Source organism: Rhinopithecus roxellana, chromosome 1, assembly GCF_007565055.1.
Source record: "Rhinopithecus roxellana isolate Shanxi Qingling chromosome 1, ASM756505v1, whole genome shotgun sequence".
Taxonomy (NCBI): Eukaryota; Metazoa; Chordata; class Mammalia; order Primates; family Cercopithecidae; genus Rhinopithecus; species Rhinopithecus roxellana.
Window position 1 is genome coordinate 190,616,217 of NC_044549.1, and position 14,159 is coordinate 190,630,375.

Sequence of the window (14,159 nt, forward strand, 5' to 3'; positions counted from 1 at the left end):
CAGATCACAAAAGACATAAACACTTGGGAGCTTTATGACCCCACCTATCACTTGAGAAACCTGAATACGTGTCCTGGCCAAATTAGGGCAAGCTTATATCTCCCTTCTACTATTGCAGCTGGTGCTTTCTTGAAAGCACCTCCTCCTGGCTGGAAGCTAACTAACTCAGGATATTACAGCAACTCATGACAGAATACCCCTGTTCCAAGGAAGGAGAAAACAACAACTAATTCCACTGCCTGCAACATCCTGGCTAACCCGAGGTCCTGAGTCTGTCCATGTGACAACTTCACTACTAGCATATCCAGCATTTGAGAAAACCAGGGCACTAAACATATCTACAACCAAAGAGTCTCACAGAGTCTGCTTTATTCCCCTGCCACCTCCACCAGAGCAAGTTCTGGTATCTGCGTCTGGGAGAACTGAAGACAGATCGCATCACAGGACTCTTTGCAGACATTGCCCAGCACTCGCCCAGAACCTGGTATCCCCGCTGGGTGGCTAGACCCAGAAGAACAATAACAACCACTGCAGTCAGGCTTGCAGGAAACCCCATCCCTAGGGGAAGGGGGAGTGCACCACATCAAGAGACCACCCCATGGGACAAAAGAATCTGAAGAGCAGGCCTTGAGTTCTTGATTTTTCTGCTAAAATAGTCTACCCAAATAAGACAGAATCAGAAATTAAATTCTGGTAATATGACAAAACAAGGTTCTATAACACTCCCAAAAGACCACACTAACTCCCCAGCAATGGATTCAAACCAAGAAGAAATATCTGAATTGCCAGATAAATAATTCAGAGGGTTGATCATTAAGCTACTCAAGGAGATACCAGACAAAGGTGAAAACCAACTTAAAGAAATAAAAAAAAAAAAAAAAATACAGGATATGGATGAAAAATACTCCAGAGAAATAGATATTATAAAAAGAAAATCGCAGCTTCTGGAAATGAAAGACACAATTAGTGAAATACAAAATGCAATGGAAAGTCTCAATGACAGAATTGAACAAGTAGAAGAAAGAACTTCAGAGCTTGAAGACAAGGCTTTTGAATTAACCCAATCAGACAAAGACAAAGAAAAAAGAATTTTTCAAAAATGAACAAAGCTTCCAAGACATTTGGGATTATATTAAACAGCCAAACCTAAGAATAATTGGTGTTGCCAAGGAAGAAAAGAAATCTAAAAGTTTGGAAAACATATTTGAGGGAATAATCAAGGAAAACTTCCCCAGCCTCACTAGAGATCTAGACATTCTACCCAATAATTGCAGAATATACATTCTTTCCATCAGCACATGAAACATCCTCCAAGATAGGCCATATTCTCCAACATTCTCCATATGATAGGCCACAAAACAAGTCTCAATAAATTTAAGAAATTTGAAACTATATCAAGTACCCTCTCAGACTACAGTGGAATAAAATTGGAAATTAACTCCAAAAGGAACCCTCAAAATCTGCTACTGAATGATCTTTGGGTCAACAACAAAATCAAGATGGAAATGTAAAAATTATTTGAACTGAGTGATAATAGTGACACAGCTCATCAAAACCTCCAGGAAACAGCAAAAATGGTGCTAAGGGAAAGTTTGTAACATTAAACTTAACAAAAAGTCTGAAAGAGCACAAATAGATGATCCAAGGTCATACCTCAAGGAACTAGAGAAACGAGAACAAACCAAACCCAAACTGAGTAGAAGAAAAGAAATAACAAAGATTAGAGCAGAAATAAATGAAATTGAAACAAAAAAATACAAAAGATAAATGAACAAAAATCTGGTTCTTTGAAAAGACAGACAAAATTGATAGACCATTAGCGAGATTAACCAAGAAAAGAAGAGAGAAGATCTAAATAAGCTCAAATAGCAATGAAACAGGGGATACTACAAGTGATACCACAGAAATACAAAAGATCATTCAAGGCTATTATGAACACGTTTATACACACAAACTAGAAAATCTAGAGGAGATGGATAAATTCCTGGAAATATACAACCCTCCTAGATTAAATCAGGAAGAAATAGAAACTAAACAGACCAATAACAAGTAGCAAGATTGAAATAGTAATTTAAAAAAAATTGCCAACAAAAAAAGTCCAGGACCAGATGGATTCACAGCTGAATTCTATCAGGCATTCAAACAATAATTGGTTAGAAACTATTCCAAAAGATAGAGAAAGAGGGAATCTTCTCTAAGTCATTCTACGAAAACAGTGTTGACAGAGACAGGAGACAGTCAAATGCCGCCCAGGTCATTGTGCACATGGGGCTTGCCTAAACATGCCCACAGTGAAAAATGTTGTCCCTTAACACATGTACAGTAAGAGAAATAAATAATTGTGGAGTGGCTCAGACTAAGGGCCCATCTGTGCACTGGGAGAATGGTGTGCAGCCATCGGGAATTTACACCTTATGCAGGAGGGAAGGAGCCTGTCCTCTTCAGCTCATGTGTGGCGGCCCAGTATTCAATCTGTAAGGTGGAAGCCTATTGACAGGACCCCCTCTTTTTTGCTGAGAGCTTTTTTTAAAAATAAATTCCACTCTCCTCACCTTTCATTGTGTCTGCATGCCTAATTTTTCCTGGTTATTAGAAGAGAACCCAGATTTTAGCTAAACTAAGGAGCAAAAAATCCCACTTCAGTATCACCCTAATACCAAAACAAGGAAAGAACATAACAAGGAAAGAAAACTACAGACCAATATCTCTGATGAACATAGATGCAAAATTCCTCAACAAAATACTGGCTAATTGAATCCAACAGCATATCAAAAAGATAATACACCATGATCAAGTGGATTTCATACCACAGATATAGGGATGGTTTAACATATGGAAGTCAATAAATGTGATACATCACATAAACAGAATTAAAAACAGAAATCATATAATCATCTCAACAGATGCAGAAAAAGCATTTGACAAAATCCAGCATCGCTTTATGATTAAAACCTTCAGCAAAATCAGCATGGAAGAGACATACCTCAAGGCAATAAAAGCCATCTATGAGAAACCCACAGTCAACACTATACTGAACAGGGAAAATTTGAAAGCATTCCCCCTGAGAAGGGGAACCAGACAAGGATGGCCACTTTTACCACTTCTATTCAACATAGTACTGGAAGTGCTAGCCAGAGCAATCAGACAAAAGAAAGAAATAAAGGGCATCCAAATTGGTAAAAAGGAAGTCAAGCTGTCACTGTTTGCCAATGATATGATTACATACCTAGAAGACCCTAAAGACTCATCCAAAAAGCTCCTAGAGCTGATAAATTAATTCAGTAAAGTTTCAGGACACAAAATCAGTGAACACAAATCAGTAGACTGCTATATACCAACAATGATGAAGCTGAGAATCAAATCAAAAACTCAACCCCTTCTACAACAGCCGCAAAAAAAATACAGTAACATACTTAGGAATATACCTAACCAAGGAGATGAAAAAGCTCTACAAGGAAAACTACAAAACACTGCTGAAATAAATTATCAATGACACAATAAAATGAAAATGCATCCCATGATCATGGATCGGTAGAATTAATATTGTGAAAATGACCAGACCAATGCCAAAAGCAGTCTACAAAGTCAATGAAATTCCCATCAAAATATCATCATCGGCTGGGTGCGGTGGCTCACACCTGTAATCCCAGAACTTTGGGAGGCTGAGGAGGGCGGATTCTGAGGTCAAGAGTTCGAGACCAGCCTGACCAACATGGTGAAACCCCGTCTGTACTAAAGCAAATGCAATTAGCTGTGGGTAGTGGCACACACCTGTAATCCCAGTTACTCAGGAGGCTGAGGTAGGAGGATCACTTGAACCTGGGAGGTGGAAGTTGCAGTGAGTGGAGATTGCGTCACTGCACTCCAGCCTGGGCAACAGAGAGCAACCCCATGTTACAAAAAAAAAAAAAAAAAAAAAGCAAATGCAACAAAAAGATAAATAGATGGGACTTAATTAAACGGAAAAGCTCCTGCACAGTAAAAGAAATAATCAGCAGAGTAAACAGACAATCCACAGAGTGGGAGAAAATATTCACAACTTGGGCATCTGACAAAGGACTAATATTCAGAATCTACAAGGAACTCAAACAAATCAGCTAGAAAGAAACCCAAATAATCGCATTATAAAGTAGGCTAAGTAAATGAATAGACAATTCTCAAAAGAAGATATACAAAGGGCCAACAGACATATGAAAAAATACTCAGCATTGCTAATTATCAGGGAAATGCAAATCCAACCACAATGAGACACCTTCTTACTCCTGCAAGAATGGCAAAATTGAAACAACAACAACAACAAAAACAACCGATGTTGGCAGGATGCGGTGAAAAGGGAAAGCTTCCACACTGCTGGTGGGACTGTAACCAGTACAACCACTACAGAAAACAGTGTGGAGATGCCTTAAAGGACTAAAAGTAAAACTACCATTTGATCCAGCAATCCCAGTACTGGGTATCTACTCAGAGGATAAGTCATTATACAAAAAAGATACTTGTAAACACTTTTATAGCAGCACAATTCGGAATTGCAAAAATATGGAACCAGCCTAAATGCCCATCAACCACTGAGGGGATAAAGAAAATGTGATATATTAAATATATAGAAATATATATATATATATATAAATACGTAATATTTACTTATACAAATAAATAATGAATAAAATACGATGGAATAATCAGCCATAAAGAGGAATGAAATAATGGCATTCTCAGCAACTTGGATGGAGTTGGAGACCTTTATTCTAAGTGAAGTAACTCAGGAATGGAAAACCAAGCATCGTATGTTTTCGCCTTATAAGCAGGAGCTAAGTTGTGGGGACGCAAAGGCATAAGAATAATATAATGGACTTCGGGGACTCAGGAGGAAGATTGGGAGGGGAGTGAGGGATAAAAGACTACACACTGGGCGTCTGTCCGCGCGAGGTGAATGTCGCACTGCCAGATCGAGGGGCGACCAGGCCGGGTCGCTGCACGCCGAGGGCGGAGCCGGCCCCACTTCACCCTCGCGGCTCGCCACGCCCACTCGCTCGGCGCAGAGGGCTGGAGTCCGGACTTACGAAAATATGTACCAGTTTAATACTGTCTTGGAATTCATGAAATGGAAGCAAAGGTCAAAGCTGTTTGGAGAAAATTGGAAGTACAGTTTTATCTAGCCACATCTTGGAGAAGTCGCGAGAAAGCAGTGGGAGTGAGAGTCACTGTCAAGTGCTTATGATCTTTTAAAAGAAAATCTCACTGAATGATAGTCATTTAAGTTAGTGAAGTAGCAAGACGACCAGTTGTTAAAGGTGACAGTAGACAGGAAGCATTACAAATGAACAATGGCTCAGCTATGTATTTACATCAGAATACTGGGAGCCTATCTGTTCATCATTTCTCGTGTCCAAGGACAGAATCCAGACAGTATGCTCCATGGCACTGGGATGAAATCAGACTCCCACCAGAAAAGTCAGAAAATGGAGTAACCTTAGCACCAGAGGATACTTTGCCTTTTTAAAAGTGCTATTGCGGCCGGGAGCGGTGGCTCAAGCCTGTAATCCCAGCACTTTGGGAGGCCGAGACGGGTGGATCACGAGGTCAGAAGATCGAGACCATCCTGGCTAACACGGTGAAACCCCGTCTCTACTAAAAACTACAAAAAACTAGCCGGGCGAGGTGGCGGGTGCCTGTAGTCCCAGCTACTTGGGAGACTGAGGCAGGAGAATGGCGTGAACCCGAGAGGCGGAGCTTGCAGTGAGCTGAGATCGCTCCACTGCACTCCAGCCTGGGCGACAGAGCGAGACTCCGTCTCCAAAAAAAAAAAAAAAAAAAAAAAAAAGGGCTATTGCTCAGGGCACTGCCCGGATGATGCTATTAATAACACATGCATAACTAATGGACATTGCTTTGCCGTCATAGAAGAAGATGGCCAGGGAGAAACCACATTAGCTTCAGGGTGTATGAAATATGAAGGATCTGATTTTCAGTGCAAAGATTCCCCAAAAGCCCAGCTAAGCTGGACAATAGAATGTTGTCGGACCAGTTTATGTAACCAGTATTTGCAACCCACACTGCCCCCTGTTGTCATAGGTCCATTTTTTGATGGCAGCATTCGATGGCTGGTTTTGCTCATTTCTATGGTTGTCTGCATAATTGCTATGATCATCTTCTCCAGCTGCTCTTGGCTTTTGTAACAAACATTATTACAAGAGTATCTCAAGCAGACGTCGTTACAATCGTGATTTGGAACAGGATAAGGCATTTATTCCAGTTGGAGAATCACTAAAAGACCTTACAGACTGGTCACAAAGTTCTGGTATGGGCCTGGACTACCTTTACTGGTTCAGTGAACTATTGCCAAACAGATTCAGATGGTCCGGCAAGTTGGTAAAGGCCGATATGGGTAAATGGCGTGGTGAAAAAGTGGCGGTCAAAGTATTCTTTACCACTGAAGAAGCCAGCTGGTTTCGAGAAACAGAAATCTACCAAACTGTACTAATGGGCCATGAAAACATACTTGGTTTCACAGTGGCAGGCATTAAAGGTACAGGTGCCTGGACTCAGCTCTGTGAAAATGGATCTCTCTATGACTTCCTGAAATGTGCTACACTGGACATCAGAGTCCTGCTCAAATTGGCTTAGTCAGCTGCCTGTGGTCTGTGCCACCTGCACACAGAAATTTATGGCACCCAAGGAAAGCTCGCAATTGTTCATTGAGACCTAAAGAGCAAAAACATCCTCATCAAGAAAAATGGGAGTTGCTGTATTGCTGACCTGGGCCTTGCTGTTAAATTCAACAGTGACACAAATGAAGTTGACGTGCTCTTGAATATCAGGGTGGGCACCAAACACTACATGGCTCCAGAAGTGCTGGACAAAAGCCTGAACAAAAACCACTTCCAGCCCTACATCATGGCTGACATCTACAGCTTTGGCCTGATCATTTGGGAGATGGCTCATCGTTGTATCACAGGAAGATTATGGAAGAATACCAATTGCCATGTTACAACATGGTACCGAGTGATCCTCATACAATATGTGTGAGGTTGTGTGTGTCAAACGTTTGTGGCCAATTGTGTCTAATCAGTGGAACAGTGATGAATGTCTGAGCAGTTTTGAAGCTAATGTCAGAATGCTGGGCCCACAATTCAGCCTCCAGACTCACAGCATTGAGAATCAAGAAGATACTTGCCAAGACGGCTGAATCCCAAGATGAAAAAATCTGACGGTGAAACCGTTGGAGGAAAAACTCTAGACCTCAATAACTGTTTTTACCCATGGAATGGGTGGAATTAGAGTGGAATAAGGATGTTGACTTGGTTCGCAGACTGTTTCTTCACTACGTGTTCACAGGCTGCTAATAATTAAACCTTTCAGTACTCTTAATAGAATACAAGCTGGGAACTTCTAAATACTTCATTCTTTATATATGGACAGCTTTATTTTTATTTATTTATTTTTTTTTTTGAGACGGAGTCTCGCTCTGTCACCCAGGCTGGAGTGCTGTGGCCCGATCTCAGCTCACTGCAAGCTCCGCCTCCCGGGTTCACGCCATTCTCCTGCCTCAGCCTCCCGAGTAGCTGGGACTACAGGCGCCGCCACCTCGCCCGGCTAGTTTTTTGTATTTTTTTTAGTAGAGACGGGGTTTCACCGTGTTAGCCAGGATGGTCTCGATCTCCTGACCTCGTGATCCACCCGTCTCGGCCTCCCAAAGTGCTGGGATTACAGGCTTGAGCCACCGCGCCCGGCCGACAGCTTTATTTTAAATGTGTTTTTTTATGCCTTTTTTTAAATGAGTTTTTATGAAGCGCATCAAGACTTCTATCCTGATTAATGTCTCCAGTCAAGCTCTGGGTACTGAATTGCAGGTTCATAAAACACTGTTTTCTGTGAAAGCCTTTTTTTTTTTTTTTTTTTTTTTTTTTTTTTTTGAGACAGAGTCTGGCTCTGTCGCCCAGGCTGGAGTGCAGTGGCGCGATCTCGGCTCACTGAAAGCTCCACCTCCCGGGTTCACGCCATTCTCCTGCCTCAGCCGCCTGAGTAGCTGGGACTACAGGCGCCCGCCACCTCGCCCGGCTATCTGTGAAAGCCTTAAGAAGATAAATGAGTGCAGCAGAGATGGAGAAATAGACTTTGCCTTCTACCCGAGACATTCAGTTCGTTTGTATTCTACGTTTGTAAAACAGCCTATAGATGATGATGTGTTTGGGATACTGCTTAGTTTATGATAGTTTGTCCTGCCTTCCTTAATGATGTGATGTGTGTGTGTGTGTGCGTGCACATGCACGCCAGGATTCTTCTGCTGCCATTTGAATTAGAAGAAAATAATTTATATGCATGCCCAGGAAGATATTGGTGTGTTTTTTTTTTTTTGGGGGGGGGGGGGTTGCAGAAATTTATTAAAATTGGAGACATTGTTTTAATCTTCTTGTGCCATGGGACTCCATCAGGCTGTCTACAAAGACCATTGCGAGGCTGAGGATCACTTGAGCCCAGGAGTTTGAGGCTGTAGTAAACCTCAAAGGGCCACTGCACTCCAGCTTGGGTGAGGCAAGACCCTGTCTCAAAAAGTAAGCCAGGGCCGGGCGCGGTGGCTCAAGCCTGTAATCCCAGCACTTTGGGAGGCCGAGACGGGCGGATCACGAGGTCAGGAGATCAAGACCATCCTGGCTAACATGCTGAAACCCCGTCTCTACTAAAAAAAAAATACAAAAAACTAGCCGGGCGACCTGGCGGGCGCCTGTAGTCCCAGCTACTAGGGAGGCTGAGGCAGGAGAATGGCGTGAACCCGGGAGGCGGAGCTTGCAGTAAGCTGAGATCCGGCCATTGCACTCCAGCCTGGGCGACAGAGCGAGACTCCGTCTCAAAAAAAAAAAAAAAAAAAAAAAAAGTAAGCCAGACTTTTAACCACATTTCCAGACTTCAATTAAAATGCTACATGGGAATGCAGAATATCAGATCTTTTATTGTCTTCAAGTAATCAGTGAGAGAGTTGATATCAGTGGTTTTGTGCTTTAAAAACGCAGTATCTGACCAAGATTTGCTAATCTCATACAAGTCATTTACCTTGCAAGTGAGACAGCTTCCCCACCAGCTATGTTTTTTAACATGAAAGCTGATACAAAGGCCAAAAAAAGCTTAAAAGATCTGTAAATGTAGACTGTTTTCCTTCTACCACCTTTTTTTTTTTGTAGTTATTATTTTTCTCATGGAAAGCATCCTCTCTAAAGTTGAAGCTTCCAATGCCATGAACCATGCTTATAAAGAAAGCACTTCTTATGGACGTGGATTCCTGCGTTTGATAGCAATGTAAGTGCCTACAACCATGTTCTGTATTCTTTATTCTCAGTAACTTTTAAAAGGGAAGTTGTTTATATTTTGTGTGTAATGTGTTTTATCTGCAAATCACCCACTCCTTTACATACTTTATATGTGTACATACATTAATACTGTAGAAACCAGCTCACGTGTATCTCACATCCCATCCTTAAGGGAAGAAATGTTGTAAAGTACAACTAAATATGAATTTTCAGAATTAATGCATTCAAAGTAATATATCAAATCCAGGACTTTGTTAACTTCAGGCAAAAACTTCACTAGGGTAGTATCATCTCAATTTTTTTAAAAGAAAGGATTCTTTAATTAGAACTTTATATGTCAGAGGTGTTATAAATTTATCAACTGTTAAATACGTTTTGGACATCTAAATCATTTGAGATTCTTGGTTTTTTGACTTCTGATCCCTAACTTGTGAAGACAATGAAAAATCAGGCAGAAATATTTGGTATCTAGTCAGTATCTGTAGTTATACTGTATAACTGTTCTTCAATAAAATGGTACATAAAAACAAATGACTACACATTGGGAACAGTGTACACTGCTCAGGTGACAGGTGCACCAAAATCTCAGAAATCACCACTGAAGAACTTTTCCATGCAACCAAACATCACCTGTTCCCCCAAAACTACTGAAAAATAATAAAAAGAATGAAATACTGTCACTTATGACAACATGGATGAACTGGGAGGACAGTGTATTAAGTAAAATAAGCCAGACACAGAAAGACAAATACTTCATGATCTGACTCATAGGGGGAATATGAAAAAAAAAAAAAAAAAAAAGTTGGTATCATAGAAGCAGAGAGTAGAACAGTGGTTACCAAGACTGAGAAGGGGAGGATAAAAAGAGATTGGCCAATGGGTACAAGGTTACAATTAGATAGGCAGAATAAATGCTGGTGTTCTATTGTACAATAGAGTGACTATGGTTAAGAGTAAGGCATTGTATGTTACAATATAGCTATAAGAGAGACTTTTAAATGTTCCCATCACAAAGAAATGATAGGCCTGGTGAGGTGGGTGGCTCACATCTGTAATCCCAGCACTTTGGCAGGCTGAAGTGGGAGGATCATGTGATCCCAGGAGTTCAAGACCAGCCTGGGAAAGACGGCAAGACCCCCATCTCTACAAACAATAAAGGAATTAGTTAGGCTCTGTGGTTCATGTCTGTAGTCTCAACCACCTTGGAGGTTGAGGTGGGAGGATCCCTTAAACCAAGGAGTTTGAAGTTGTGGTAAGCTATAATCATGTCACTGCACTCCAGCCTGGGTGAAAAAATGAGACCCTGGCTTTACAAAAAATAAATAAAACAAAACAAAATAAAAAGAAATGATATATGCATGAGGTGATGGATATGCTACCTTAATTTGATTATTATACAACATATATGTATTGAAATATCAAATTGTACTCCATAATATGTAAAATTACATGTGCCAATAAAAAAAAAACCACAATGATATAATTTTTAAAAATTATACAATAATGTTAATGTACAAAATGCTGATATAAAACAGTTAAAATTGCTTACTTCTTAGGTTTTCACTAGAAATTTTTTGTTTGTTTGTTTGTTTTGTTTTTGAGAAGGAGTCTCGCTCTGTCGCCCAGGCTGGACTGCAGTGGCCGGATCTCAGCTCACTGCAAGCTCGGCCTCCTGGGTTTACGCCATTCTCCTGCCTCAGACTCCCGAGTAGCTGGGACTACAGGCGCCCGCCACCTCGCCCAGCTAGTTTTTTTTGTATTTTTTAGCAGAGACGGGATTTCACCATGTTAGCCAGGATGGTCTCGATCTCTTGACCTCGTGATCCGCCCGTCTCGGCCTCCCAAAGTGCTGGGATTACAGGCTTGAGCCACCGCGCCCGGCCTAGAAATTAAGGTTACTAAGATTTTAAAATTGGAATTAATAGATGTAATTCAATATACAAAGTGTACCAAAAAATTAAGATGGGTTTTGATGAGAAATTTTTTTTTTTTTTTTTTTTTTTTTTTTTGAGACGGAGTCTCGCTCTGTCGCCCAGGCTGGAGTGCAGTGGCCGGATCTCAGCTCACTGCAAGCTCCGCCTCCTGGGTTTACACCATTCTCCTGCCTCAGCCTCCCGAGTAGCTGGGACTACAGACGCCCGCCACCTCGCCCGGCTAGTTTTTTGTATTTTTTAGTAGAGACGGGGTTTCACCGTGTTAGCCAGGATGGTCTCGATCTCCTGACCTCGTGATCCGCCCGTCTCGGCCTCCCAAAGTGCTGGGATTACAGGCTTGAGCCACCGTGCCTGGCCGAGAAAAATTTTAAGAAAGATATGAGGATGTGTTTTTTGTTTAAAAAAGACATGCTTTTTGTTTAAAAAGTAATGTGTTTTTTGTTTAAAAATAATGTTTTTTGTTTAAAAAAGACATGCTTTTTGTTTAAAAAGTAATGTGTTTTTTGTTTAAAAATAATGTGTTTTTTGTTTAAAAAAGAATAATTTTGTCTGGTTTGGGGGTTATTTCAAAATAAACAAGAGGCCCTGGGCCTTCCAGCCAGGGACTCTGCACCAGCCGGTCCCAGCTGCTGCGCACTGCCCTAGGTATCTGGGTGATCACAGGCAGTAGCAAGGGCCATGATGACAGATGATGGCGAGGAGCAGCTCAATGAGCTGGAGGTTTTGGAGTCCATCTACCCTGACTCCTTCACAGGCAGATGTCTCTCAGTTATCCCTGTATAGCTCCAGTCCTGTTCATGTTCTCTCTCACTTAGCAGTACATCTGTGCTGTGAGGGTGTAACAGGATATAAGGGGATGAGTGAAGAAAGGTTTGAGGGTTTCATTAACTGGCTTGATTGCACATTGATCCAACCCTCCTAACAGCTAGTCTTCCAAAACATAAATGGACTTTCCTCATACCACATTCTGCTTCAGCAGTGCTTCACTTGACAGAGTCCTGCTAAGTAGTGTCAGAAAATCCACCCAGCTTCACCATACTGTGACATCTGAGGCTGGAGAAAATGATGAAACCCTCAAGTTTACATACCATGGAAAATAGCCAGACAGAGCTTCCCTTTATGAAATATTCTCCCAGGAAAATCTAGAAGATAATGATGTCTCAGACATTTAAATTACTAGCATTACAGCTGAAGGAAATCTTGGTATGGTGGTGATCTTTATCTAGTGACAGCTGTACAAGAAAAATTAAATGAAATAGTAGATCGGATAAAAACTAGAAGAGAGGAAGAAAAGAAACAAAAAGAAAAAGAAGTAGAAGAAACTGAAAAGCAATTATTCCACGGTACTCCTGTTACATTTTCTTTTTTTTCTGAGATGGAGTCTTGCTCTGTCACCCAGGCTGGAGTGCAGTGGCATGATTTCAGCTCACTGCAACCTCTGCCTCCAGGGTTCAAGCCATTTTCCCGCCTCAGCCTCCAGTCCTCAGCCTGGGACTACAGGCATGTACCACCATGCCCAACTAATTTTTTCCATCTTAGTAGAGACGGGGTTTTGCCATGTTGGCCAGGCTGGTCTCAAACTCCTGACCTCAGGTGATTCACTCGCCTCGGCCTCCCAAAGTGCTGGGATTACAGGTGTGAGCCACCATGCTAGGCCAAGAATTTCTTAAATTGGAAGAGCAAGCTTGATGAGAAACTCTTGGAAATTAAAAAGAAATGAATGAAAGAAGAACCAGCAAGAAAAATAAATTAAGTGGGAAACAAGTTTTGAAACAGATCATAATCTTGATATATCTGATATCCAGTTCTTGGAGGATGCTGGAAACAACGTGGAGGTATTATAGATGAGTTGTTTTTTTTTGTTGTTGTTGTTTTTTTTTTTTTTGAGTTGAAGTTTCGCTCTGTAGCCTGGGCTGGAGTGCAATGGTGCAATCTCGGCTCACTGCAACCTCTGCCTCCTAGGTTCAAGCAATTCTCCTGCCTCAGCCTCCTGAGTAGCTGGGATTACAGGCATGCGCCACCACGCCTGGCTAATTTTGTAGTTTTAATAGAAATGGGGTTTCACCATGTTGATCAGGCTGGTCTCGAACTCCTGACCTCAGATGATCTGCCCGCCTCAGCCTCCCAAAGTGCTGGGATTACAGGCCTGAGCCACCGCACCTGGCTTTTTTGTTTGTTTGTTTGTTTTGTTTTGTTTTGTTTTTTTGAGACAGAGTCTTGCTCTGTTACCCACGCTGGAGTGCAGTGGCACGGTCTTGGCTCACTGCAACCTCTGCCTCCTAGGTTCAAGCGATTCTTCTGCCTCAGCCTCCCAAGTGGCTGGGATTACAGGCGCAGGCCACCACGCCTAGCTAATTTGTTTTGCCATGTTGGCCAGGCTAGTCTCAAACACCTGACCTCAGATGATTCACCAGCCTCAGCCTCCCAAAGTGCTGGGATTACAGGTGTGAGCTTCCACCCCCCCCCCCCCCCCCGCCAGATGAGTCTTTGTTCCAGGAAATGGATGACTTGGAGCTGGAGGATGAGGAGGATGACCCAGACTCCAGTCCTGCAGACCCAGAGAGTGACTTCACTGACTAATGGAGCATCTCCACCTGCAGAGAGGCTCGACTGAAAACAGCACCTGTGGCTATGCTTAGAGGGTTTTGATTTTCCTTTTCTTTTTTTTCTAAGAAAAAATAAGTTTCAGTAGAATGTTTTTCTGATAGCTTTCATCATTGAACTTAATAAACTGACCTTAAAATTTCAAATAGAAAAACCAAAATAAATAAAGAAAAGAGTGACACAGCTAAAACTACAATATGAAAAGTTGGGAGAAAAAATTAGAGAGAATCTTGTGTTGTTAGAGTGATAAAAAAAAAAATAGTATTTTTCGTCCTAAAGTAAAATGACTGGATTGTTATTGTTCCAAAATTGGAAAAAA

General features: G+C 41.6%; 2 pseudogenes; both read left to right on the top strand.

Annotated features, from left to right (window-relative positions):
• The first annotated feature begins 5,324 nt into the window (after nucleotides 1-5,324).
• LOC104674066 lies at nucleotides 5,325-7,208 on the top strand (annotated as a pseudogene).
• A 4,709-nt stretch (nucleotides 7,209-11,917) lies between these two features.
• LOC104674067 lies at nucleotides 11,918-13,816 on the top strand (annotated as a pseudogene).
• Nucleotides 13,817-14,159: the final 343 nt, after the last annotated feature.